The 23907-nt window shown below is 46.6% G+C and overlaps 1 long non-coding RNA gene across 1 annotated transcript in view; it reads right to left on the minus strand.

Annotated features, from left to right (window-relative positions):
- The window catches only part of LOC149748255 (uncharacterized), a 129061-nt gene that overhangs the window by 103343 nt on the left and 1811 nt on the right, over window positions 1-23907 (minus strand). Inside the window, exon 2 of the long non-coding RNA XR_016394711.1 lies at window positions 22947-23151. This is a non-coding gene — a long non-coding RNA (uncharacterized LOC149748255). The remainder of the gene's footprint in view (window positions 1-22946; window positions 23152-23907) is intronic.

A 23907-nucleotide genomic window follows, 5' to 3' on the forward strand; every position in this document is an offset into this window, starting at 1 on the left:
TTTTCTGAACTCCTCACAGAGCTAAGTAAAGATGATAAAGTATCACATACACCCCCCAGCAAGCAAACTACCAAGATTGTTTGCCTCTTTAAAGGGAATAAGAGGTTGGATATTATCCACATTAAGGTGTCTTGGAGATAATATTGCTCTGGAGAGCTTCACCAATAAACACTTGGAGGAAAACAGCATCATCAGGAAAAGATTCCATAAACTACATTCCTGGGAGAACTTTCTTCTTGGAACAGGGACAAGAACTTGCATCCAACTGTCAGGGGAGGTTTCTCTAAATACTCCATTGGAGATGAAAAAAACGCTCCATTGAAGAGCATAATGGTAATAATTGTTACAACAGCTTAAAGTTTCTCGTAAAGGGCATTGTTTACAAAGTACTTCTATGATGCTTATTTTGTGCTCCTTTTGACGGATGTTCCAAAAAGACCCCTGGGTTAAGGAGCTATAGGTGGGAGCACTAGGGCACCTCCTCTGGGGTCAGAAGCCCTGCACCACCAACAACAGTACAATGAAGCGTTTTTGAGGAAGGCTTTAACAAGCCACCTGGAATTCAAGAACCTCAGCTTTCTCCCTTGGCTGCGTTTAGCTTCATCATATAAACTGAGCTCTATGGGGAGACTGGGACTCTTTCAGGGTCACTGGTATTTGCTAACCTCGGAGTTCCCATGGTCCTGACCATCCAGTACATCAACCAAAGTTCATCAGAGTTCATGTCCAGCACCCTCCCATTCCCAGTAACAGCCCATCTCCCAGGCTCTTAAAGCAGAAGTGGGTTGTAGGGAGAAACCATCCAACTGGGAATGCTGTGAACCTCCCCCAGTCCCTCCACGATCCTACCACACAGTGGAGGACTTTCAAACAGCAGGCTCTCCACAGCCTGGGACACCTCTGGTGCAGGGACAATGGCCTTGCTGGATGAAACTCTAGCTCTAAGCAGAACCATCCGAGGCACCTGGTCATCAGTGGGCTCCACCATTGCTCTTTCTGAGCAGGTTTGGGTAGAATCAGTATTTGCAAGATTGTTGAGAATGAGCTATTGCCATGCTGCATGCTCCACATGGCATGGGATTTTTTTTTTTTTTCCTAGTTGAAGTATAGTTGATTTTATAATGTGTGTTAGTTTCTGGTGTACAGCAAAGTGATTCGGTTATATATATATATATATATATATATATATTCTTTTTCATATTCTTTTCTGTTATGGTTTATTATAAGATATTGAATATAGTTCCCTGTGCTATACAGTAGGACCTTGTTGTTTATCTATTCTGTATATAATAGTTTGCATCTACTAATCCCAAACTCCCAATCCATCCTTCCCCCATCCCCCCTCCTCCTTGGCAACCACAAGTCTGTTCTCTACATCCGTGAGTCTGTTTCTGTTTTGTAGATAAGTTCATTTGTGTCATATTTTAGATTCCACATATAAGTGATATCTTATGATATTTGTCTTTCTTTTTCTGACTTACTTCACTTAGTATGATAATCTCTAGGTCCATCCATGTTGTTGCAAATGGCATTATTTCATTCTTTTTTATGGCTGAGTAGTATTCCATTGTTTATATACACCACATCTTCTTTATCCATTCATCTGTCAATGGACATTTAGGTTGCTTCTATGTCTTGGCTATTGTGAATAGTGCTGCTAATAACATAGGGGTGCATGTGTCTTTTTGAATTACAGTTTTCTCCAGATATACGCCCAGGAGTGGGCTTGCTGGATTATATGATAACTCTATTTTTAGTTTTTTAAGGATCTTTATTCCTTCAGTGCTCTGATTCTTGACATCAAAAATGAGGGACATTCATTTATCTGTCCTTATTCAAAATCTTCAGTTCTTCTCAATCTTGCCCAATATAATAAAACCTCAGGGAATTTTTGGCCTTTTTCCTGACACCCTGACATGATCCAGAGGTGGATATAATCCAAGGCATGATTATAAATAATCACCTAAAATTTTGATGTTCAGTTCTTATTTAACTTCTAAACGTATCACAATTCCAGTTTCGAACAGAACACAAATATTACAAAAAAGTGAGGCACATACAAAAGTAAGCAAACCAATGATACCCACTACTGTATATAAAATAAACAACAAGGATTACTGTATAGCCCAGTAATACTGAAGAAGTATATTCAGTGTCTTGTAATAACCTATAATGGAAAAGAATCTGAAAACATGTATATATATACATATATATATATATATATATATCTGAATCACTTTGCTGTACACCTGAAACTAACACGATATTGTAAATCAACTATACTGCAATTCAAAAAAAAGTAAAAAACTGTAAAAGCAACCTAAACATCTACCGACTCATGAATGAATAAATAAAATGTGGTATATCCATACAATGGAATATTACCCAGCAATAATAAGGAATAAAGTACTGATACATGCTACAACATGGATGAAACCTGAAACATTATAAAATAATGTTAAATAAAAAGACCACATATTCTATGATTCCATTTATATGACATGTCCAGAATAGACAAAAAGACAGAAAATAGATCAGTGGTTGCCTAGAGCCAGGGAATGGGAGAGGGTGGAGTCAAAAGGATAGAGAGTGACTGTTAATGAGTCTTTTCTCTGGAGGATGGTAAAAATGTTCTAAAATTATATTATGAGATGGTTGCACAACTCTTAAGTATGCTTAAAACCATTGAAATATACAATTTAAATAGATGAACTTTATGGTGTGTAAATTATATCTCAATAAAGCTGTTTAAAAATAAAAAGATTTTTTTTTTAAGTAAGCAAACCAAGATCATTTACACATATGAGGAAGCTAGGGCTCAGAGCAGGTAAGTAATTTACTCCAGGTCACACAGACCCAGAGTCACAGGTCAGGACACAAACTCAGGCCAACTGTACCCAAATCCTCTGACTTTGCCAGTACACCATGCTGCTTCCTCACTTTGGGTAGCTCAGTTCTTCCATATAACTTATCTTGTGAGGGAAAATGACCCTGATATAACCTTCCTGGATAGTATGGAAAGGCCAAGATTTCACCACGATGCAACAGCTGGGGTTAGCATCATGTTTATCAAAAGAAGGGTGACATGGCAGGGTGGGGCAGTGGGGGGAGAGGTCTCTTCGTGAAGTGATTATTTGTCTTTGATTCATTTTCCTTTTGGACTTTTATCACCTTTCAGACTTCCTATTAATCTGAATTAGGACACACACACACATATACACACACACACACACACACACACACACACACACACACACACCCCTGAATAATCTAAGAGAAATGTGTTCTAAGGAGGCCAGAGAAGTCGCCCTAAACAGAGCCTCAGCATCTCAGGGGTCAGTGCCTATCCTGAGGGGCATGTGGGAGAAACACAGGCAGCCAGCTGAGGACTCTGTCCAGATAAACCCACAGCCTAGATAAGCAGAGGTCAGATAAACCAGGCTTCCCCGTGCTCAGCTGCCTCTCCCAGGCAAGGTGGCCAAGGGTCACAGAACAAAACACACACCTGTCCCCAGGGCTGATCCAGTTCCTCCAATCATTCAGGCAATGGCTAATCAAGAATCAGGCCTGGATATACCATGAGAAAACCATAATTCAAAAAGAGTTATTTACCACAATGTTCATTGCAGCTCTATTTACAATAGCCAGGACATGGAAGCAACCTATGTGTCCACTGACAGAAGAGTGGATAAAGAAGATGTGGCACATATATACAATGGAATATTACTCAGCCATAAAAAGAAATGAAATTGAGTTATTTGTAGTGAGGTGGATGGATTTAGAGTCTGTCATACAGAATGAAGTAAGTCAGAAAGAGAAAAACAAATACCATATGCTAACACATATATATGGAATCTAAAAAAACAAAAGGTGCTGAAGAACCTAGGGGCAGGACAGGAATAAAGACACAGACATAGGGCTTCCCTGGTGGCGCAGTGGTTGAGAGTTCACCTGCCGATGCAGGGGACACGGGTTCGAGCCCCGGTCCGGGAAGATCCCACATGCCGCAGAGTGGCTAGGCCCGTGAGCCATGGCCGCTGAGCCTGTGCATCCGGAGGCTGTGCTCCACAACAGGAGAGGCCACAACAGTGAGGGGCCCACGTACCACAAAAAAAAAAAAAAAAAAAAAAGACACAGACATAGAGAATGGACTTGAGGACACAGGGAGGGGGAAGGGTAACCTTGGACGAAGTGAGAGAGTGGCATGGACATATATACACTACCAAATGTAAAATAGCACAGGGAGATCAGCTCGGTGCTTTGTGACCACCTAGAGGGGTGGGAGGGAGACGCAAGAGGGAGGGGATATGGGTATGCACGTATACGTATAGCTGATTCACTTTGTTATAAAGCAGAAACTAACACACCATTGTAAAGCAATTATACTCCAATAAAGATGTTAAAAAAAAAAAAGTACAGTGACAGATGGACTTTCAAAACCTAAAAAAAAAAAAAAAAAACAAAGAAAAGAATCAGGCCTGGATGGTGGCGCAGTGGTTAAGAATCTGCCTGCCAATGCAGGGGTTCGAGCCCTGGTCCAGGAAGATCCCACATTCCTCAGAGCAACCAGCCCGTGCGCCACAACTACTGAGCCTGTGCTCTAGAGCCCGTGAGCCACAACTACTGAGCCCACGCACCACAACTACTGAAGCCTGTGCACCTAGAGCCCGGGCTCCGCAACAAGGGAAGCCACCACAATGAGAAGCCTGTGCACCGCAAAGAAGAGTAGCCCAGGCTCGCCGTAACTAGAGAAAGCCTGCACGCAGCAACAAAGACCCAACGCAGCCAAAAATAAATAAACAAATTTATTTGAAAAAAAAAAAAGAATCAGGCCTTTTAATTAGATTGAGCCTCGACCAGGAGCCAAGAATTCAACTCTCAGCCCCACCCTCCACTGACTCACCAGCCACAAGACGTCTTCTCTCTTCTGTCTCGCTTCCCCACGGCCCTCCCAGAAGGTAGACATGGTGCCCAGAGGCCTTCCTCACAAGGCCACAATAAGGTGTGTGATAAAAGTAAAAGCTGCAACTGTCATTCATGAATACCTACTACGTGCCATATTCTTCGCATTCATGATCTTAGCCTGCGAACAACTTTCTGAGGTGTTATTACCCTCTTTGTACACATAAGGAAGCTAAAGCTCAGGGCTTTGGATAACTTGCCTCTGGTCACAAGGACTTGGATTTGAACCCGGGTATATTTGGCTCAAAAACCTCTATGCTGCGGTGGCTATTATTCCCACCTTCCTCACATCAGTTTCTTTCCCCAGATAAGAGCTGCAGGTCCACTGGGTGACTGGCTTTCTCACTTTTCTCTCCCTTCTCTCTCCTTTCTCCATTCACCCCTCCACCCTTTCCCCCACTAGTGGGCTTTTAATGTTGGAATTGGGGGTTGAGATCCAACTTTGGTGGGAGGTCAAGCCCATCAGTCCCTCATTCATCCCATTGTGGGTTTGGAAGACCATGTGATTATTTATTTTTCAGATGGTGCCCATGTTCTCTGCAGAGGCACAGATGGAAAAGGATTCATAAGAGGATTTTCCGAGCATGTGTTTGTGATGTGTTTTGTTACGTCCACAGCATGCAGAATTTAGGAGCATTTGAGAAGTCAGCCCCCACAGCAAAGCACCTTCAGTGCTTCTCCGCTGCCAGCTCCCCGTGATGCCCAGGTGCTTCTGCCAAATCCAGGGATATTTAGCACGAACACTCCCTGCAATATTTGCAAAATAACGTGAAAGGAAGAGGGGCATCCTGGCCTCAGCCGCTGTGAACACACAGAGCCTAGGGTGCCGGCCATGCTCTCGCGCTTCCTCCCCTTTTCCCAGTCTGGCTACTGAGATCTTTCTCATGTGTTCTCAGGGATCTGAGTCAGATCTGTGTGTCAGTGGTGCCATTTGTACAAAACTGAGAATTTCCAGGACACACAGAGCCTCCCACTTCTGAGACTCAAAGACTTGAGTGTAAATTCTGGGAGGTTCAATGAGACAAAATGGCCCCAAATATTCTTATGTCTGCACCATCCCTCTTATTGGGTTTGGCCTGAATCAAACCTGCCTCAGAGCCCAGGACAGTTTCAGAAAATACATAGTGCTTAGGGAAGGTCTAAATCTTTTGGGGGCATAACTACAAAGACCCTCTAAAAGTCTGTGGCAGGGTGAAGTGACTTCTTTTACCCTAGTCCTACCCTTTCACTACCCCATTCAACCCACCAGGAGAAAAACCTAGGGGTTACAGGACACTTATCTGGAGCCAAGACCCTTCATAGTCAGTTAATTCCAGAAATCTCCATAGTGCACCTCAAAATGAGAAGGGATGGAATCCTAAGAATAGAGTTATAATGGACAAGAAATAAAGGTAACATTTTGTTTATGTGAGGATTAGTCATATTTTCATGTAAAACTGAAGGAAATGAATTCTCTCCGTGGTGAAATGTATTTGTTCTTAAGTTACCTTAAAAGGAAACAAGCAACAACCCAGGTTGAAGCCCTTTCCCCACTAACATTCTGTATTAGTCAGGGTTCTGCAGAGAAACAGAACCAACAGGGTGTGTGGTATGTGTGTGTGTGTTTGTACAGAGAGAGAGAGAGAGATTTTACTTTAAGAAATTAGCTCAGGGCTTCCCTGGTGGCGCAGTGGTTGGGAGTCCGCCTGCCGATGCGGGGGGCATGGGTTCGTGCCCCGGTCTGGGAAGATCCCACGTGACGCGGAGCGGCTGGGCCCGCGAGCCATGGCCGCTGGGCTTGCGCTTCCGGAGCCTGTGCTCCACAGCGGTAGAGGCCACGGCAGTGAGAGGCCCGCGTACCGCAAAAAAAAAAAAAAAAAAAAAAAAAATTAACTTATGCGATTGTGGCGGCTTGGAAAGTCCAGAATCTGCAGGGGGCACTGCCAGGCTGGAGACCCAGGGAAGAGTTGCAGTTTGAGTCCAGATGTAGTCTGCTGGCAGGAATCCCTCTTCCCCTGGGGAGCTTAGCCTTCTTCTATTAAGGTCAACATTACTACTTCCATTTTCTACCCCACCGCATGGTTCATGCAGAACCAGACTACATTCCCATCTTTGACAGAACCAAAGGACCCAGCCAGCTAGAAGCAAAACTCCTTACTGACATTGAGCAGACCCCTGAGACTGGAGTGCTGGGAATGGGTCATCAGGGGATGAGAGGGGTCCAGAGGAACAATAGGATGTATGGGTCTAAGGGGGACACAGCCCCCCACCACCATAAACCTAGCAGTGAGGACTCATGCATGAGCAGCAGTTGGACAAAGAGCACAGCATCCAATACACACACTGTTTTACACTTATGGGATCACACTCTCTGTATGGCTCTATAACCACATAGCCAAAAATAATCTAGACCAGTTGATAGCTAACCAAACCCTCAGATATATGAGTGAGCCCACCTAACATCAGCACAGCCACCAAGCCAACCACCCCTGATGCAAGAGCAGTAAATGCTCAGTGTCATAGGCCATGCAGTTTTGTGATTGTCATGCTTGTGACGTGGCAGTTTTGTGGCAATAGATAACTGATACACCTACATTCCAAGTCAAGGAATGGGCTGACAAATTCAAATGTTGACAGGGAAAGACAGGTACTATAATCCAGTGAAGAGGGAAAGTGGAGTCTGTATTAAACTGGAAAAAAACACACCCATCTAAGGTGGACAGCTGGTACTAAGTTCCAACCGGCCACGCCAGGTGGAAATGTTGATTTAGCGTGGCTAAATTAATTTTTCAAGAGAGAAGGGGATTCAGATTTATTATGAAATGTATTAGTTTAAATGTTATCAATACATTTTATTTTCCTTGAAAAGTTGGGCAATAATAACAGAAATGCAAATTAAAACTATACTGAGATATAATTTCTCACCTATACAAAAGATTAGCAAAAATCAAAAAGTTCAGCAATACACTCTGTTGGTGAAGCTTTGGGAAAAACAGCACCTTTACATATTGCTAGAAGGAATGCAAAATGGTATAACCCCCACAGAAGAGAATTTGGAGATATTTAGCAAAATTACATATTCATTTACCCTTTGATCCAATAATCATACTTCTTGGAATATATTTCAAATATATACTGGCAAAACTACAAAAGAGATATATGCACAAGGCCACTAACTATAATAGCTAAGACAGTAAACAACTGAAATGCCACAATCTGGGACTGGTTGAATAAATCACGTGCATCCTTTTGATAGAGTAATATATAACTATGATAAGAAATGAGGAATATCTCCATCTTCTACTATGGAGTAAGTTCCAAGATACATCATTAAAGTGATTTTTAAAAATTAATTTATTATTTATTTTTGGCTGCATTGGGTCTTTGTTGCTGCATGCGGGCTTTCTCTAGTTGTGGCCGGCAGGGGCTACTCTTTGTTGCAATGCGCAGGCTTCTCATTTTGGTGGCTTCTCTTGTTGCGGTGTGTGGGCTCTAGGCCCGCAGGCTTCAGTAGTTGTGGCATGCAGGCTCAGTAGTTGTGGCGCACGGGCTTAGCTGCTCTGCAGCATGTGCGATCTTCCCGGACCAGGGCTCGAACCCGTGTCCCCTGCATTGGCAGGCGGATTCTTAACCACTGTGCCACCAGAGAAGCCCTAAAGTGATTTTTTTTAAGTGCAGAAAAATGTGTATCATATTCTACTGTTTCTATAATAAAGGAAGAGATATATAGACATAAGTATATACAGATTTAATTCTATTTTTCAGTGGAAGAATAAACCACAAAAAGTTTTAAGGGTTTTCTATAGGAGAGAGGAAGGTATAGAGTGGGTGAGACAGGGACAGAAGCTAGACTTACTTGCATGTATTTTGTTTTTTAGATATGTCTTTGATGCTATGTAATTCTTTTACATATATTAAGACAAAATTAATTTTTTTTTTTTTTGGCCACGCTGCACAGCATGTAGGATCTTAGCTACCGCACCCAGGGATTGAACCTGGGCCCCTTGCAGTGGAAGCATGGAGTCTTAACCACTGGACCACCAGGGAAGTCCCAGACAAAATTAAATTTTAAAATATTAATCCCAAATATAAAAAATAAAATGAAATAAATGAACCTAACTGTGTATCCATTTTGGTAGCAAAACTACACAGAGAGAAGCTATAAGTAATTTGGCTGCACACTCCTAGTTCCTGTGGGATACATCCCTAAAAAAAAAAAAAGGACTGTAAAAACAACAACAAAGTAACTGTCTTCAGTAATGATATTGGTGGTGATAGTGTGTGGTTCTGCTGTTCTAAAACTGTCATTATGGGTAATGTAATATGGGATAAAACAATTGAATAATTACATGATATTTTATCATCCATGGTGTTTTTGAGAACAAAGAGTCTGGGTGTGGGAAGAAGGAAATGCAGGTGTTAAGAAGAGTTGAGTAAAAACCATATAATCCTGAAACTGAAAAGGAAGTATTGGTTCAAATTCATAATGTATTTCATGATTGATTAACTAGATAGCTAAATAGACAGGCGGATAGATAGGTACTCCCTATATTTCCTAGTTCTGTCCACTTAAGAGGACTGGAAACAGTGACAATGCTGATAGCACTGAGCACCCTTAGCACTCATATCAGGGTCTCTATATACCATTTCCCAAGAAAAGGAACCAAAGCTGCCTGGAGAAATAGCTAATTCCAGGTCTGGAACCAGAAATAAATAAAGAGGAGCGTAAACATCTAATTGTATCAGAAAGAAAATTATCAAAGACTACTGAGGTTATGCCAACTTGAAAAAAAACTCCCACTGGCCAAAGATGGGACAATTTGAGTGCCAGTAATAATAATCTTAAAAATAAATAATAAAATAATAATAAAATGAATCATAATAATCATTGCAAGTGAATTCAAACATGTCAACTATGATTAAATGCATGGACTCATAATGATTCTTTAATAAGAGAATTGAAAATGTGAATTTTGATGGATATTACATAATATTAAGGAGTCTAGAAGCAATAATGGTAATTGAGGTTATGTTTTTAGAAGAGTTCTTATATTCTAGAGATGAATACAGTCAATCCTCATTATTCACAGATTCTATATTTGTGAATTTCCATACTCACTAAAATTTACTGGTAACCCCCAAATCAATACCCTCAGTGTTTCTGTGGTCATTCACAAACGTGTGAAGAGTGGCAAAAACCTTGAGTCACCTACCCTGCACATTCCAAGCTGAGGTTGATCAAGGGGCCTCTGCCTTCTTGTTTCAGCCTTCATACTATAAAAAAATGTCCTTTCTGTGATCTATTTAATGTCACATTGTTCACATTTGTGTGCCACTTTTTGTTGGTAATTTCACTGTTTAAGATGGCCCCCGAATTATGTCCTGAAACGATGTTCCTAAGAGCAAGGCTGTGATATGCCTTATGGAGAATACACGTCTGTTAGATAAACTTCGTTCAGTCATGAGTTATGATGTTGTTGGCCGTGAGTTCAATGTTAATGAATCAATAATGTATATTAAATAAGTTGTCTCTAAACAAAAACACACATACAACAAGGTTATGTATTTATCGGTCGATGAAAATGTGGCCAGAGGCTCACAGAAACCTACTCCTGTATTTCCCCTGGGAGTAACGGTTCAGTGTTCACTAATTCAGTGTTCATGGTGACTTTATGGAACCTAACTACCACAAACAACAAGAATCGACTCTATTAAAATAGTCGCAGATTATACGGAGCAAAAATACTATGCAACATGAATAAAATATATCTGCTGGCCTGGATTTGGCCCGCAGGACCCAACCGTCAGTCTCTGATCTATTTCAATCTAACCACTACACGGGACAGAAATTTTTTCAATCATTCCCCTACTGACAGACATTTGAGTTGCTTTCAGTTTTTCACTCTTATGATCGATGCTGCAGTGAACATCAGCACATGTGCAACAGTTTCTCTTGAGAAGACGTTGAGAACTGTAACTGCTGAATCACAGTGTGTGCACGTTTTACGTTTTAATAGATGCTGCCAAATGGCCTCCAAAGTGGCTGTACCAATTAATGCTCCCATCAACAGTGTGTGCATGTCTGGATTTCCCACACTCTTGCCAATGCTTAATTCCACAAGTATTTTTGGAATCTGGATCCTGTGTGAGGCACTAATGAGGTGACGGGGGTGAAGAGGAAGCAGAGCAAGATGTAAGCTCCATAAGACATGGCGTCACAGCCCAAAGACAAGGTGTTCATCCTCTCCAGAGATTCACCCAAGATTCACAGAACAGGATGGTGGGAATAAAGAACAAGCAGAGGATTTTCGAACCTTATGCAGTGCCCCACTCCTCTTAAAACAATAATCCATAAAAATTAATTAATTAGCTTTGGAGTGCTAATATGTGCTATGGACTGCTAATATGTGCTATGTCTAGCCCAAGACTGTGTCAAGGGCAAATCTGTTTCATTTCAAAAATAAATTACATGTTTTTCTTATTATATATGGATATCTATTTGACTATGTATATCAAAAAAAAGGGGGGTGAATCCTTTAAACGTGCATGCTACTTAGCCAAGCAATTCTTTTTTTTTTTTTTTTAAATAAATTTATTTATTTATTTTTTGCTGCATGGGGTCTTTGTTGCTGTGTGCGGGCTTTCTCTAGTTGCGGCCGGCGGGGGCTACTCTTCGTTGCGTTGCGCGGGCTTCTCATCGCGGTGGCTTCTCTTTGTTTCGGAGCACAGGCTCTAGGCGCACAGGCTTCAGTAGTTGTGGCACACGGGCTCAGTAGTTGTGGCGCACGGGCTTAGTTGCTCCACAGCATGTGGGATCTTCCCAGACCAGGGATACGAAACCATGTTCCCTGAATTGGCAGGCGGATTCTTAACCACTGCGCCACCAGGGAAGTCCCTAGCCAAGCAATTCTTTTCTGCATATATCTTAGGGAAATTATTTGAAAAATTGCAAACATTTAAGCACAAGGGTGTTCATTTGTAGCACTGTTTAATATCCCCTATGATGTAAACTACCCAAGTGTTCAAAAATAGAGAATTTAGCAGTTAAATATATCAAACACTTTTGAACTGTTAGTTCAATAAAGTGTTAAATAAATGGAACCGTTAGGAAGTATTATGCAGCCAGCAGAAATGATTTATTTGTTGTCATGGAAAGATACGTGGAAAGTAGTATTGTTTTTTTAAAAAGCCACCAATGTGCACCCATTTGTTCATTCCCTCACCAAGTGCATGCTGAGCACCTACTGTGCTGGGTGCTGGAGACAAAGTCATAACACGTGCAGGCAGAGTCCTTGCTCTGGGGATCCAAACTGTCTTGTCCCTCTTGCCTGCACTATGGACTACACAGACAGGCTTCTCCAGCCTGGATCTGAGCACACGACTAATTCTTTGTTATTAAGCTCTTTGTGATTTCACGAGCACTAATGGATTGATTGCTTCTAATTCTTACACTACGTATAACTGTGCTCCACTCGCGTAAAGTTTCTCCTTTCCAGTATCATGGTACTTAGACTCATGGGAAGACAGGTTATCTTAACCGCAGAACCAGCAGAGCAGACTTCCCTATCCCAACACCACTCTCCGAGGGAAAGCATCTAAAATAGTGGCAATACCGTGCCCGAGGGGTGAAAACAGTCCAGGCTCAGAGAACCTGTTTTGCTTTCTTGGCACCTGCCTTACCGTCTCCCCACCTCTGTGTGTTCCCATCAGTAAGACGAGCAGGGAGGGTTGATGATAAATGAATCGCAACCACACAAGGGCTAACTACTGCCTGGCACACAGTAGTTACCCTTCAGATATGAGCCCCCCTTCTCATCTTCCATTTTCCTGTCAAAGATTGGTTTCACCCACAGAAATCACTAGTATGAAAAGTAGAGGGATGTGGAATTCGGCTGGGATGTTCTTTTCTTTCTGTCTCATAACTTTGAGGAAAAGAGTGGTCTGGCTTACCCACAGGTTCTCTGAAAATGGTCACAAATGCTGTCTGATGGTTTTCAAGTGATCCGACTCTAGGGGCACATATACATTCAAGGCTTCTCCCTTCTACAAATAGACGTCAGCACATGACACAGGCAAGCGTCTGCCCTTATCTACTTCCAAAACACAAGTCCCTTGTCCCTGCTTCCAGTCTCTCCAATGTATGAAATGGTGTGGGTGGGGGAAGGAGAACAGGAGTATATAGAAGAGGACCTGAAAGGGAACCACAGGCACAAGACTCAGGACTGGGCAATCAGGCCATTCCATCCACCTGGCCTCCGTGATGGCTCAGAGATGCGCACGTCAAGCCAGTGGTTTGCAGTTCTAAGATTTGCTTGGATTTTCTTCTTTCTGCTAGGGTGGTTTAGTTGGGAGAATATAAGCCTGGGACTGCTGGGAACCACTGTGTTAAAAAATTCTTCCTGGGAAGCAAGCAGAGCCAAGTGATGCGAGGAGAGAGATCAAATCCTAATGACATTGTTTGAGTCCTCTGGATCCAACCTTACCTGAAGCCAAATCTATGCCTGGGCTCCAGTTATATGAGGCTAAATCAACCTTTCTCTCTCTCTCTCTCTCTCTCAGTTGAGGCTCCTTCTAGAAGGATGCATATGCAAAGAGTTTATTTGACAAGCATCTCAGAACACACCAGCAGGAGACTGGGGAAGGGAGACGGGGAAGAGAAGGTACATTACTGAGCAGGTAACTGCTAAAGGTCAACTTGGGCTCAGTCCCACTCAGGAACTCCGGGAGACCTCGTGGAGCACGTATTTCAGAGCCATTCCACCTGAGGGGCAAGGGAGCTGGGGTATTGACCCATCTCTCTGCCTGTTGCTGTGTCAGGCTGCTCCTGGGGGGCCTTGGTACCCTTCATGGCTGACCCACCGTGAGAAAGGGCAAAGCAGGCTCCTTGGGCAGCCATGGGGGCCGGCAGCAGGCAGTCAAAGTGGTCTGCCCTGTACCAAGGGGAAATGGGTGGAATCCTCTTGTTTTGTTTTGTATCCTTTTGGCACCAGGCGGGGGGATGGGGGGCAGGTTAGGCTAGACTTCCAGCCATTTGCCTAAATCATCCTGACTAATGTATGTAACACTTCCACCCAAGTCAGAAATCAGCTTAGAGTGTTCCTGGGATAAAAGAGCCCTGGATTTCTTCCTTGACCTAGCCCCATCCCAGACATGACACCAGCCTGGTTACAGGAGGAACTCTTACCAATGATCTCTTCCGTGCCCTGCACACACGCAGGCACAGCAAACTTGTTCATTCAGACATCCCTGAGTAGGAGCAACGGCCACCCCTGTACCCGTCCACAGTCAGCCAGCCCTCCAGGAAACAGCACTGTTCCTATGGCTCCCTGCTCCAGGCCGGGCCCTGGGCTCAGGTGACCACCCACAGTGGCCACAACGGGCAACCAGCAGGCCCAGCCACCCTATGGCTGCTGCTCACAGCAGCTGTCATGAGCTTATACCTGCAGCGTGCCTCCAAGGAGACAAAAACCTCCCACCAAGAGAGCCAGGGAACCGCTGGTCCCCTATGCTCCGAGGGGCAGGGGCCAGGAATCCAAGCTGTAGTCATAACAATTCTCTCTCCCACCACGGAGGGATGCCTGGGACAGAGGGAGGAAGGTGCAGTGCATGTGTCTTCTCCTACAAGTTTGCTCTGAGGTGATAAATATCTTTTGTTTCTATTGTGAGTGAGATCATTTTTTTCCATTATTTTTTCTAAGTGGTTACTGTTGGAAATAGGAAAGCTATTGATTTTTGTACATTTATTTTGTGACTGGCTGCCTTACTGAACTCTCATTATTTCTAATAATTTTTCAGTTCAATACTCGGAAAGCAAAAAATTTTAGGCGATGTGACAAAACTGACCAAAAAACATGTGAAATCAGCCACCATTCTATTTGTTCTGAGATGGATAAAAAAATCAAGATAGAAACAAAATCCCACTCAGGCTACCTGCGAGTAGTCTGTTCCCACCCACCCCATCCCAATGTTCCCATGCCCCTCCCCTCACACCACCCCTGGGGAAAGCCTACTCCCCTGTGTGGTGTGTGTGTGTGTGTGTGTGTGTGTGTGTGTGTGTGTGTGTGTGTGTGTGTGTTTGGCCGCACCTCGCAGCATGCGGGATCTTAGTTCCCCGACCAGGGATCAAACCCGTGCCCCTGCAGTGGAAGCACCTATTCTTAACCACTGGACCACCAGGGAAATCCCTCCCCTCTGTTTTGAAGAAAGTCTTTGAGACCCACACTCAGAAAACTCCTTTGTTGGGGCAAATAGTCCAACCCTAAGCTTCTCTGGACTGTCAGGCTCGGGCAGGGGTCCTAGCCGTGAGGAGGGCCGTGACCTCCACGCCTGACCCAGCTTTTCACCCATCACCCCAGCTCCTCTCCAAGCAGCCCTGTAGCCTAATGAGTACCTCCTGTGGGCCAGGTCTGGGAATGTGAGAACCTCGCACTCTTGGATATACATTTTGTTGTTGTCTCATTCTTTTCTTTGTAGGATGTAGCCACACAGGCAATGCCCTGCCCAGATGCCCTCCAATCCCTTTCACAGCTGCTGCGAAACCCTCTGGCTTCTGTGTGATCTGGCTTCTGATGCCTGCACCCGCGACTCCCATTGGAGGACTGCCCTCAGGCGACTACAGCTGCTTTGCCCACACCTGCAGAGATCGGAAATGCCTGGGAGGTGATGTCCCCCCAAGGCAGCCCTGAGCCAGTGACTGACAGGTGCGGTCGTCTCAGGCTCTGAGACAGACTCACAGCCCACCGCTCCCGTGCAGGGGCAGGATGAAGCCACCTGCTGCGGGTCTATAACTGAGCTCTTGCCCTGCCCCTCCCAGACTCCTTGACCTATCCCCCAGGGAGCCCATCTTCGATGTATCACTGGCACGTAAGTCTTCATCTCATGGTTTGCTTCTGGGGAATCCAACCGAGACACAGAGCAAGCCTCTGACCCTCCACAGCCTTAGTTTCCCCATCTGTCAGGGTGGCGTAATTAGAAAGTCTCCTGAGAAAAGGGTTAGGATTCTGTTATAGACTGAATTGTGTCTCCCCAAAATTCATATGTCCAAGTCCCAACCCCAATGTGACTGTATTTGAAGATGGGGCCTATGAGGGGGTAATTAAGGTTAAATGAGTTCATAAGAGTGGAGCCCTGATCCAAGAGGATCGTGTCCTTATAAGAAGAGACACCAGACCCCTCTCCCCCTACCCCACGCACATACTCCAAGGAAAGGCCATGTGAGGACATAGAGAGATGGCAGCCTCCAAGCCAACAGAAGAGGTCTCAGAATGAAACTGAATTTACTAGCATCTTGATCTTGGACTTCCAGCCTCCAGAACGGTGAGAAAATAAGTATCTGTTGTTGAAGCCACCCAGCCTGTGGTATTTTGTTACAGCAGCCCGAGCTGACTAATACAGATTCCTTCACCTGCTTTCTGGCTGGGATCCTGGAAAAGCCTCTTCTGCCTCATTCAGATGACCCCTCACCACAAAACAAAAGGACTGTGGCTCTGGGAGCAACTCTGCCTCACTCCAGGGAAAATAAAATAAAATTGAAGCCATAGACCAGAGGTTGGCAATTTTTTCTGTAAAGAGCCCGGCAGTAAATACCTTAGGCTTCACAGGCCATGTGGCCTCCGTCACAACTACTCGGTTCTGCTGTTGCCTTGCAAAAGCAGCCCCAGAAGGTACGCAAATGATGGGTTTGGCCGCGTGCCCATTAAGCTTTACTTAGAAAAACAGGCCACTGCGGGCAGCCGTTCGCTGACCCCTGCCACAGGCTCTTTGAACTGGGAGTTTAGCAAACATCAGATCCAGCCCCGGATGGCAAGACGAGGACCAGCGCAGAGGGCGGGAGGGATTTGTCCAAGGTCCCCCGGGGAGCTAGTGGCAGTGAGACTAGAAATGGATGGCCCACGCCTTGTTTCTACCCCGTGGTTCAGAACCGAAGCGTATATGGGTAGGGCTGGATCCTGAGGGCTTCTGTGACTGTTGAAGATAGAGGGTGACATGCTGCCCCAGGAGGATAAGGAAAGGGGCAAAGCCAAGAACCAGGCGTGGAGACAGTTGTCAGCATTCCCACCTGAGGTCAGCCTCTGAGGAGGCACGATGAGGGGCAACGGAAGGCATAAGATGGCGCTAACCCATGAGCTCTGGGACCCCATTGTTCTTCAAAGGAAACTGAAAGTCTGGCCCCTCCCACTGCCAAGGCCAAGGTGAGGGGCTGAGGGGAGAGGAGTTCCAGTGGCTGAGTGTGCAGAGAATAGCTGAGGAGAGACCCTGGGATCACACCTCCATGATCGGACTGCTTACCTGCACAGGTGTGACCCAATCCTTGCTCTCACAGGCCTCTGCTTTAGGCCTGAAGCCTATTTTGAGCCTCCTTTTTTTTTTTTTTTTTTTGGCCACGCCACACAGCTTGTGGGATCTTAGTTCCCCAACCACGGATCGAACCCGGGCCCCAGCAGTGGAAGCGCGGAGTCCTAACCACCGGACCGCCAGGGAAGTCCCATATTTTAAGCCTATTTTGAGACACACCAGCTGCACACACTCTGACCTGTGGCTTCACATTTTGCAGAGGCGGTGTAGGGACTGCAGCCTCCAGGAGAAGTAGGGCCACAGGCCTCAGGAGAAGGTAAGGGGGACTTGGAGCCGTCAGGACTTGTGGCCTCCTCTCTCTCTCAGTGCCCCACTGTTCTCGACTCTGCTGCCACAACCACTGGGTTCAGATGGGGACCTCTCAACAGATGCAGGGAAGGGGGCAAGGGAAGGGGGCACCTCGTTCACAGCAATGACCTTCTGAGAGCTGGGAGACTCCCTCTGGCCCCCAGAGTCTCCTTAGGGCCCCTCAGAATCCTGGGCCCACTCGGCAGCCTCCATCCTCACAATCTCCCAAGTCAAAGCCTCAAGTTTTCAAGGAAGAAATGTTCAGGTTTGGAAAGAGAAGGCAATGGGGACCTTTGGGCCCTAGCAGAGGACTGATTCTATTTGGAATTCTGTAACCACCTCAAGGCCAAGGAAAAAGGACCCAAGCATATCACCAGGACCCGAGAGACAGATTTTTTTAAACTCCTGGTGTCAACAAGATTTTGGTCTTCAGTCATCTCAAATTGAATAAAACCTAAGCAGCAGGAGTTACTGTAGATACGTAAAGAAAGAAGGGGAAGAAAGAGCTTTGCATCACGTGAATTTTTTGCCACAGAAACTTAATGAGAAACACACCACATTTCCAGAACCCTCTTTCTAGTCAGGGCTCCCGCTGAGATAAAAGGTCACAAGAAGAGAAGGAGGGAGAGCAGGCAGGCACTTTTACTGGAAAACAGGCCCAAATTTCATACACGCTGCTATCGGCCTGAGAGTCTAGACTGATGATTTTCTTTGGATGCCAGATGTGAAGGGCTTTCATAAAGGAATCTCAAACATCACGCATTTAAAAACAAATCGACCCAAGCTGCATTCACTGATGCAATGGAGAACTTTCTATCCCAGACAGCAGGGAAAACACACAGCCTGGTGGGGAAGAGTCCTGAACTCGGCTGTGCATTACATTGCTTCCCCCTGCAGGCCACGAACGGCAGGGCACCCGGAAGCCAGCCAAGGCTGGGGACCCTGGGCTGAGCCACGCCTCCGCCAGCTGATGGAGACTTTCTGACCATCTGGCCCAAGGTGGCTGGAGAATGGTCCTCTGCAAGGTGCCAGATCATGGCTGGAAGGACTGTGCTGGGCCTGCACCTCAGCATTACATACATCAATCAATCTCATTCAATCTCTAACCTGGCAAGGTGGAGATGTTGCCCCTGTAAAGTACAGGGTCCAAGAAGTTGAGTGATTTGCCCAGTGGTTGCAATTGGCTTATTCAGTATTGGCATTTGACACCAGTGCCCCTTCACTGACCCTGTGTGCTGAGGCCATCACTGCTGGGATGCCCCTTCTCAGGGAAGATGGTATGATGTAACTGGACCTCCGTTATCCAAACCTGATCAGACCAGCGAGGAGGAAGCTCTGCCTGTGAGGCCTGCAGGGCCAGGCTGGGGGGCTGCACGTCCTGCGGCCTCAGGCTGGGAGTGGCCCAGGACTCAGGGATGCTATTCCTGCGTAAGGCTGGAGGCGGGATCCTTGACCACACACCCAGCCAGGGCTCAGGGAGGGTTTGTAGAGCAAGGAGTGTCCCGGCCACCCTCTAGCCTCTGGAATCTCCCAACAGCCCTGCACTTCTACTATCTTGGCTGTCTTGGGCTGCTACCCACCCCCCTGCCTTTACACAGGGACTGACTCTGTAAACATCACCCTGAGATTACCCCTGACCAGAGACATCCCACTTGGCGGCAGCTACAAATCACGATGCCAGACACTCGGGATCAGTGACCTTTAGAAGAGGCTGGGTGTGGCAAGGACCCCACAACTGACTCACGTTTTATCTAGTGTGAAAGGACCTCTGCCCCCACCGCCCGCCCGCAGGCAGCCCAGCCCTGCTCCACGCCCTCTGGCTTGCCCGATCCCCGCAGTCATGGGGGCTAGACAGGATGCTCTGGGGAGTGTTTGGTTTTCTGCCAGTGCTGTTGACTCAAGATGCTGTGTGGACCCTTGGGCACTCCTTCCTTTTCTGAATCCTCCTAAAGAGGTCCAGTCACCTCTCTGGCCCCATCTCTCCACGGGGCTTCTTCTCTCAAAGGCAGGGCTGCTTGTTGAGCCCAGGACACCCCTGGGCTTTTGCAGAAGCTGCTCCTCTGCCTGGAAGCCCTTCTAGCCCTTCATCACTTGCCCGACTCGGGCTTGTCACCAAGTGTCAATTCTCCCACGGACAGTTGTTCCCTCCTCTCCTTCCCTTACCCCTTGGGCGGAGTACCCACACACACACTCTGAGCTCCACCATGCCACCTCCCCTCGCCTTCCTCTGCTGGCAACATCACCATGCAGTCACCTGACCACTGGTTCATCTTCCTGTTTCTAGAGGCCTGCTGGAAAGCCCTTAGCAAATATTTGGTGGATTCCCTAATCTCTTTGCATCTGGATGTCACTGCCCTTATGTTCGGGGACCAACCTGCTGAATTGGAAACTGGGACTTGGGACCTGACCATGGACTAAATATTTGCCTTTGGAGTTGTCCTCCAAAGGAGAAGAGGTTTTTTTCCCGGTCCACTCCCTCCCCAGGGCACTTGGGCGGCAGGGAGAGGAGGCCAACTTTATCATCCCTCTATCACTTGGCCAGAGGTGCCTGTCGGGCCTGAGGGGGAGCAGCCACTCGAGGGAGGTGTCCCTGAGCCACAGTTCCAGGTCCACCCCTGGCCCGGCTGACCCTTTCGAGCCACCTCTTCCCAGAAGGCTTGGCTGGGGTTATTAGAGTGTGCCTCTGGGAGCTGAGGATGGAATGTGCCACAGTGGTACAGCTCCTTTTGTTTGCTCCTGGAACTGCTGTCTGGAGAATCTGACTGAGAGAGGCCTTGTTCATAGTTCCTGCATAAAATCTAAGGAGAGCTGTATAACGTATCAGTCATTTACACCTTAATGAAAACAAATGAATGCAATCTGGTCATTGAATCCCAGAACCTGAGGATCAAAGGGAGTCTTCAGCCAGCACCCTTTCTGTCCACCCTTCTGTCCAGCTGGCTTCCATCCTGTCCATCAGTGCTGCTGCCGTAACTTGATACATTTATAAAACACATCCCCTGCCCCCCCTTCTCACACCCTTTGCTCTTTCTTAATGAGTTGAAAATTAAAATGCTAACCATGATCCTTGTTAATACAGGTATCCCTCCGTGAAATTACAAAAAACTGAAAAGGCACCAGGTCCAATGACACCCTCCCTCATCTCCTAGACGAAGCCCTGTGACCTGGGAGGCTCCCAGACCCCCTGGGGTCTTTCAGAGAAGAGAAAGGAGAGAGGGTCCACCTCACTGGCCCACGGTGGGAGGTAACAGCTCTGAGGTGATGAGGAGGCCATCCGCCTCAGGAAGAATGTCTTGTATTTTCTAATTCTCCATGCCCAGAATGACTGCAGTCAACAGGGCCCAAACAGGTCACTGACAAGCATACCTGGAAATGTCACCAGCCCTAAAGAGGCCAAGTGGTGCCTGGGGGTGGGGAGACCCCTCACCTCATCCACCCTCCCTACAGCAGGACACACACAGAGCAGGGCTCTCCCACCCTGCCTTTCCAGCTCTCCTGCCACCCTCCTCTCTTCCCTTCCATCCCAGGAGGGAGAAGCACATGGGAGTGAAGTACAGCTGAGCCCAAAGAGGAGCCTTGAGGCTGCAAGTGTGTATAAACAGAGGCGAGAACCACAGGGGAAACTACTTTGAAGTCTCCATCTGGTAACAAACGAAACTGGAAGATAAGGCACATGGTTTCCCACTGCAGCAATTTGTCTTCGATCAGAAGAGGCCATCTCGCTTATTGGGGAGGGGGCTAGGTCTTGAAGCCACAAGCCTGGGTTTGAAGACTCCTTCTGCCACTGGGGGTCTAGAAGCCACTGCCTGCTGGGGGTCTAGAAGCACTGCCTCACAGGGTGTGGGGAGATTTTTGAATGATGAAACACTTAGCACCATGCCTGGCACATGATAAATGCTATCGAGGAGCAGGAAGAAGAGTAAAGAGTGTAACGAAGACTTGGCGCCATAGGTAGAGCTGCAGGAAGCATATGGAGCACCTTATGGTCTGCAAAGCTCTCTGGGTTCTGTTCTTTCACCTGATGCTCTAGGAGGCTCAAGCTGTAATCATCCCCACAGCACAGAGGAGAAAACTGAGGTTTCAAAGTGCCAAGAGACTTGCTTGTCATCCACATGGATTGCCCAATGGAAAGCAAAACAGAACACCAGAAAAGGAGACTAGGTCTGATGAGGCCATGCAGAATTTCGCCAGCAGAAAATCTAGAAAGCCATTCCTTGCCTATTTGCACCATGCACATTTGGAGTCTTGTGGGTGCAGCGTTGTGTTTACACATCAGGGGTACCATGATCTTTCCAGAGTCCGACTCCAGCTGCGTGTGCTGCGCCCGCCCCCCCGCCGCAGATAAATGCGGACAGGGCAGGGAGGAGAGCCTACGCACGTACTTCCCGTTGCCCTGCTAGTTTCAGGGCATTCAGACCTCATGAGGCCAACTGGACATTCAGCCCAGGGCTTGACAATGCACCAAGGCAGATCTTGGCAGGCCCGCACGTGGATATCACCGTCTTTCATGTGTCCAGGTCTCCCCACCCCCATCACGTTTTCGGTTAGAGATACCAGTACATTCGCGTACCCTCTGTGCAAGCGCAGCCACCGCAAACGCTTCGAGTTGCCCGTTTATGCCTGCATCCGAGCTCCACCTAGTGGCAGGTGCTGGACATGGCGTCCAAGTGTGCATTTTCTTCCGGAGCCATTTGCCTACACTGAGTCATTGAGTGCTAAGTGGACACTTTGAACTCAGCACCCCTGAGGCCCTACTCCTCTGCGACCCTGTCCCTGTAACCTGCCCTGTGCCAACCCCTTAGCTTTAACCATGCCGGGAAGCCTCAAGGCACTAACTGGCTAATTATAAACCCTGTCCAAGACTGCTCAGAGCATCCTCCCTCTTGCTCTCAAAGCCCACAGAGCTCTGTGATGTCCCAAAGGCCTGGCCAGAGCTGAAGTGGCAGCCACCTGACATAGTAGAAAGTATATAAAAGTAAGCATCCAAAGACCTGAGTTCTAATTTCACTGTCTTCACCTGAGAGCTAGGTGGACCCGATAAGTCATCCAAGTGCTTCAAACCCACCTGTCCCCTTCTGTGTAACTAGGAAAAGACTCAGCCTCAATATCACATCAAGTCATGGTGAATGTGCTGAACAAACATATGATATTTCTCTGCAAGAATCCAACAAACAAGCCAAGTGAATTTCTACGTTTTAAAGAAATAGGTGGCAATCCTTATGCCCTGTTTTTCCTTGCCTTTGGAGATGCTGGTTTCTCAGCCTGGCATGCTCTTTGCCCCACTCCTCTTAGCTAATCCCTCCCTCATACACCCATCACCTCCTCCAGTAAGCCCTCCCTCCTCCCTCCCCTGAACTGAGTACCTCCATCTCTAGCTCGCACAGCACACTTCTATGGCTCTCGTCACACCAAGTTGTCGTCATCTGTTCCTTTTCTCGTCACTTGACTAAACTGCACGCTCTTTCAGCGAGGGGACTGTCTTCTTTACTCTTGTATCCTTGCTGCCCAGCACAGAGTCCAGTATACAGTAGGCTCTCAATCCCGCTTTGTCTTGAATGACTGAAAAAACTGAACGAAATAAACAAATGGGTCATGAGGATATTCTCTGTAATCCTCCAGAGGCCTTTATGTTTTAGATCTGAAATCCACCTGCCTTTTTATGTATATGTGAGGTAGAGGTAAAGATAGACTTTTTCCCATATAGATATGCGGTTGACCCAATACTTTTATTAAAAAAGACCATCTTGTCCTCACTACATGGCAGGGTCACCTGTGTCATAAATCAGGTGACTGTATATGCGTGCGTCAGTTTCTAGACTTTATTCTGTCCCATTGGTCAGTTATTCAACCAGGTTCCTGAGGCAAAGACCCCATTACAGACATTTTCTATGCAAATAAATAACAAAGTTTATGCCAATGACAATTTTAAGCAGTGCCACGCCCACTTGGGAGCCCAAAAGGTGGACAGAGCCAGAGGAAGTGGCCAGGCTGTGAGCTCAGGGTAGGTTACAGCCAGCTCTGAGAGTCTGTGCACCTCATGGAACCAAACAAGGGATGGATTGTCCCTGTAAAAAGAGGGGAAGCAGAAAGGCAAGCCAGGGCCCCAAGTCAGGAGGAACCAGGCATCACGTAAAATCCATGACAAGAGCCGAGGGAATGTGTGCACCGCCTGGGGCCGAGTCCACTGGTACCTGCTGCTATGGCATCTGGCTTTCGGCCCTGCAGGCACCTTTTAGGAAGGCTCCCCTACAGAGTAGCTCAGGGCATCAAGAGGCTTCTGACAGCTGGGGCTGGGAAGGCTGCTGAGAATCAGGGAGGGGAGGA

This window comes from Delphinapterus leucas, chromosome 10, assembly GCF_059928025.1.
Source record: "Delphinapterus leucas isolate spDelLeu-1000000601 "Yukka" chromosome 10, BTC_Dleu_Yukka2, whole genome shotgun sequence".
Lineage (NCBI taxonomy): Eukaryota > Metazoa > Chordata > Mammalia > Artiodactyla > Monodontidae > Delphinapterus > Delphinapterus leucas.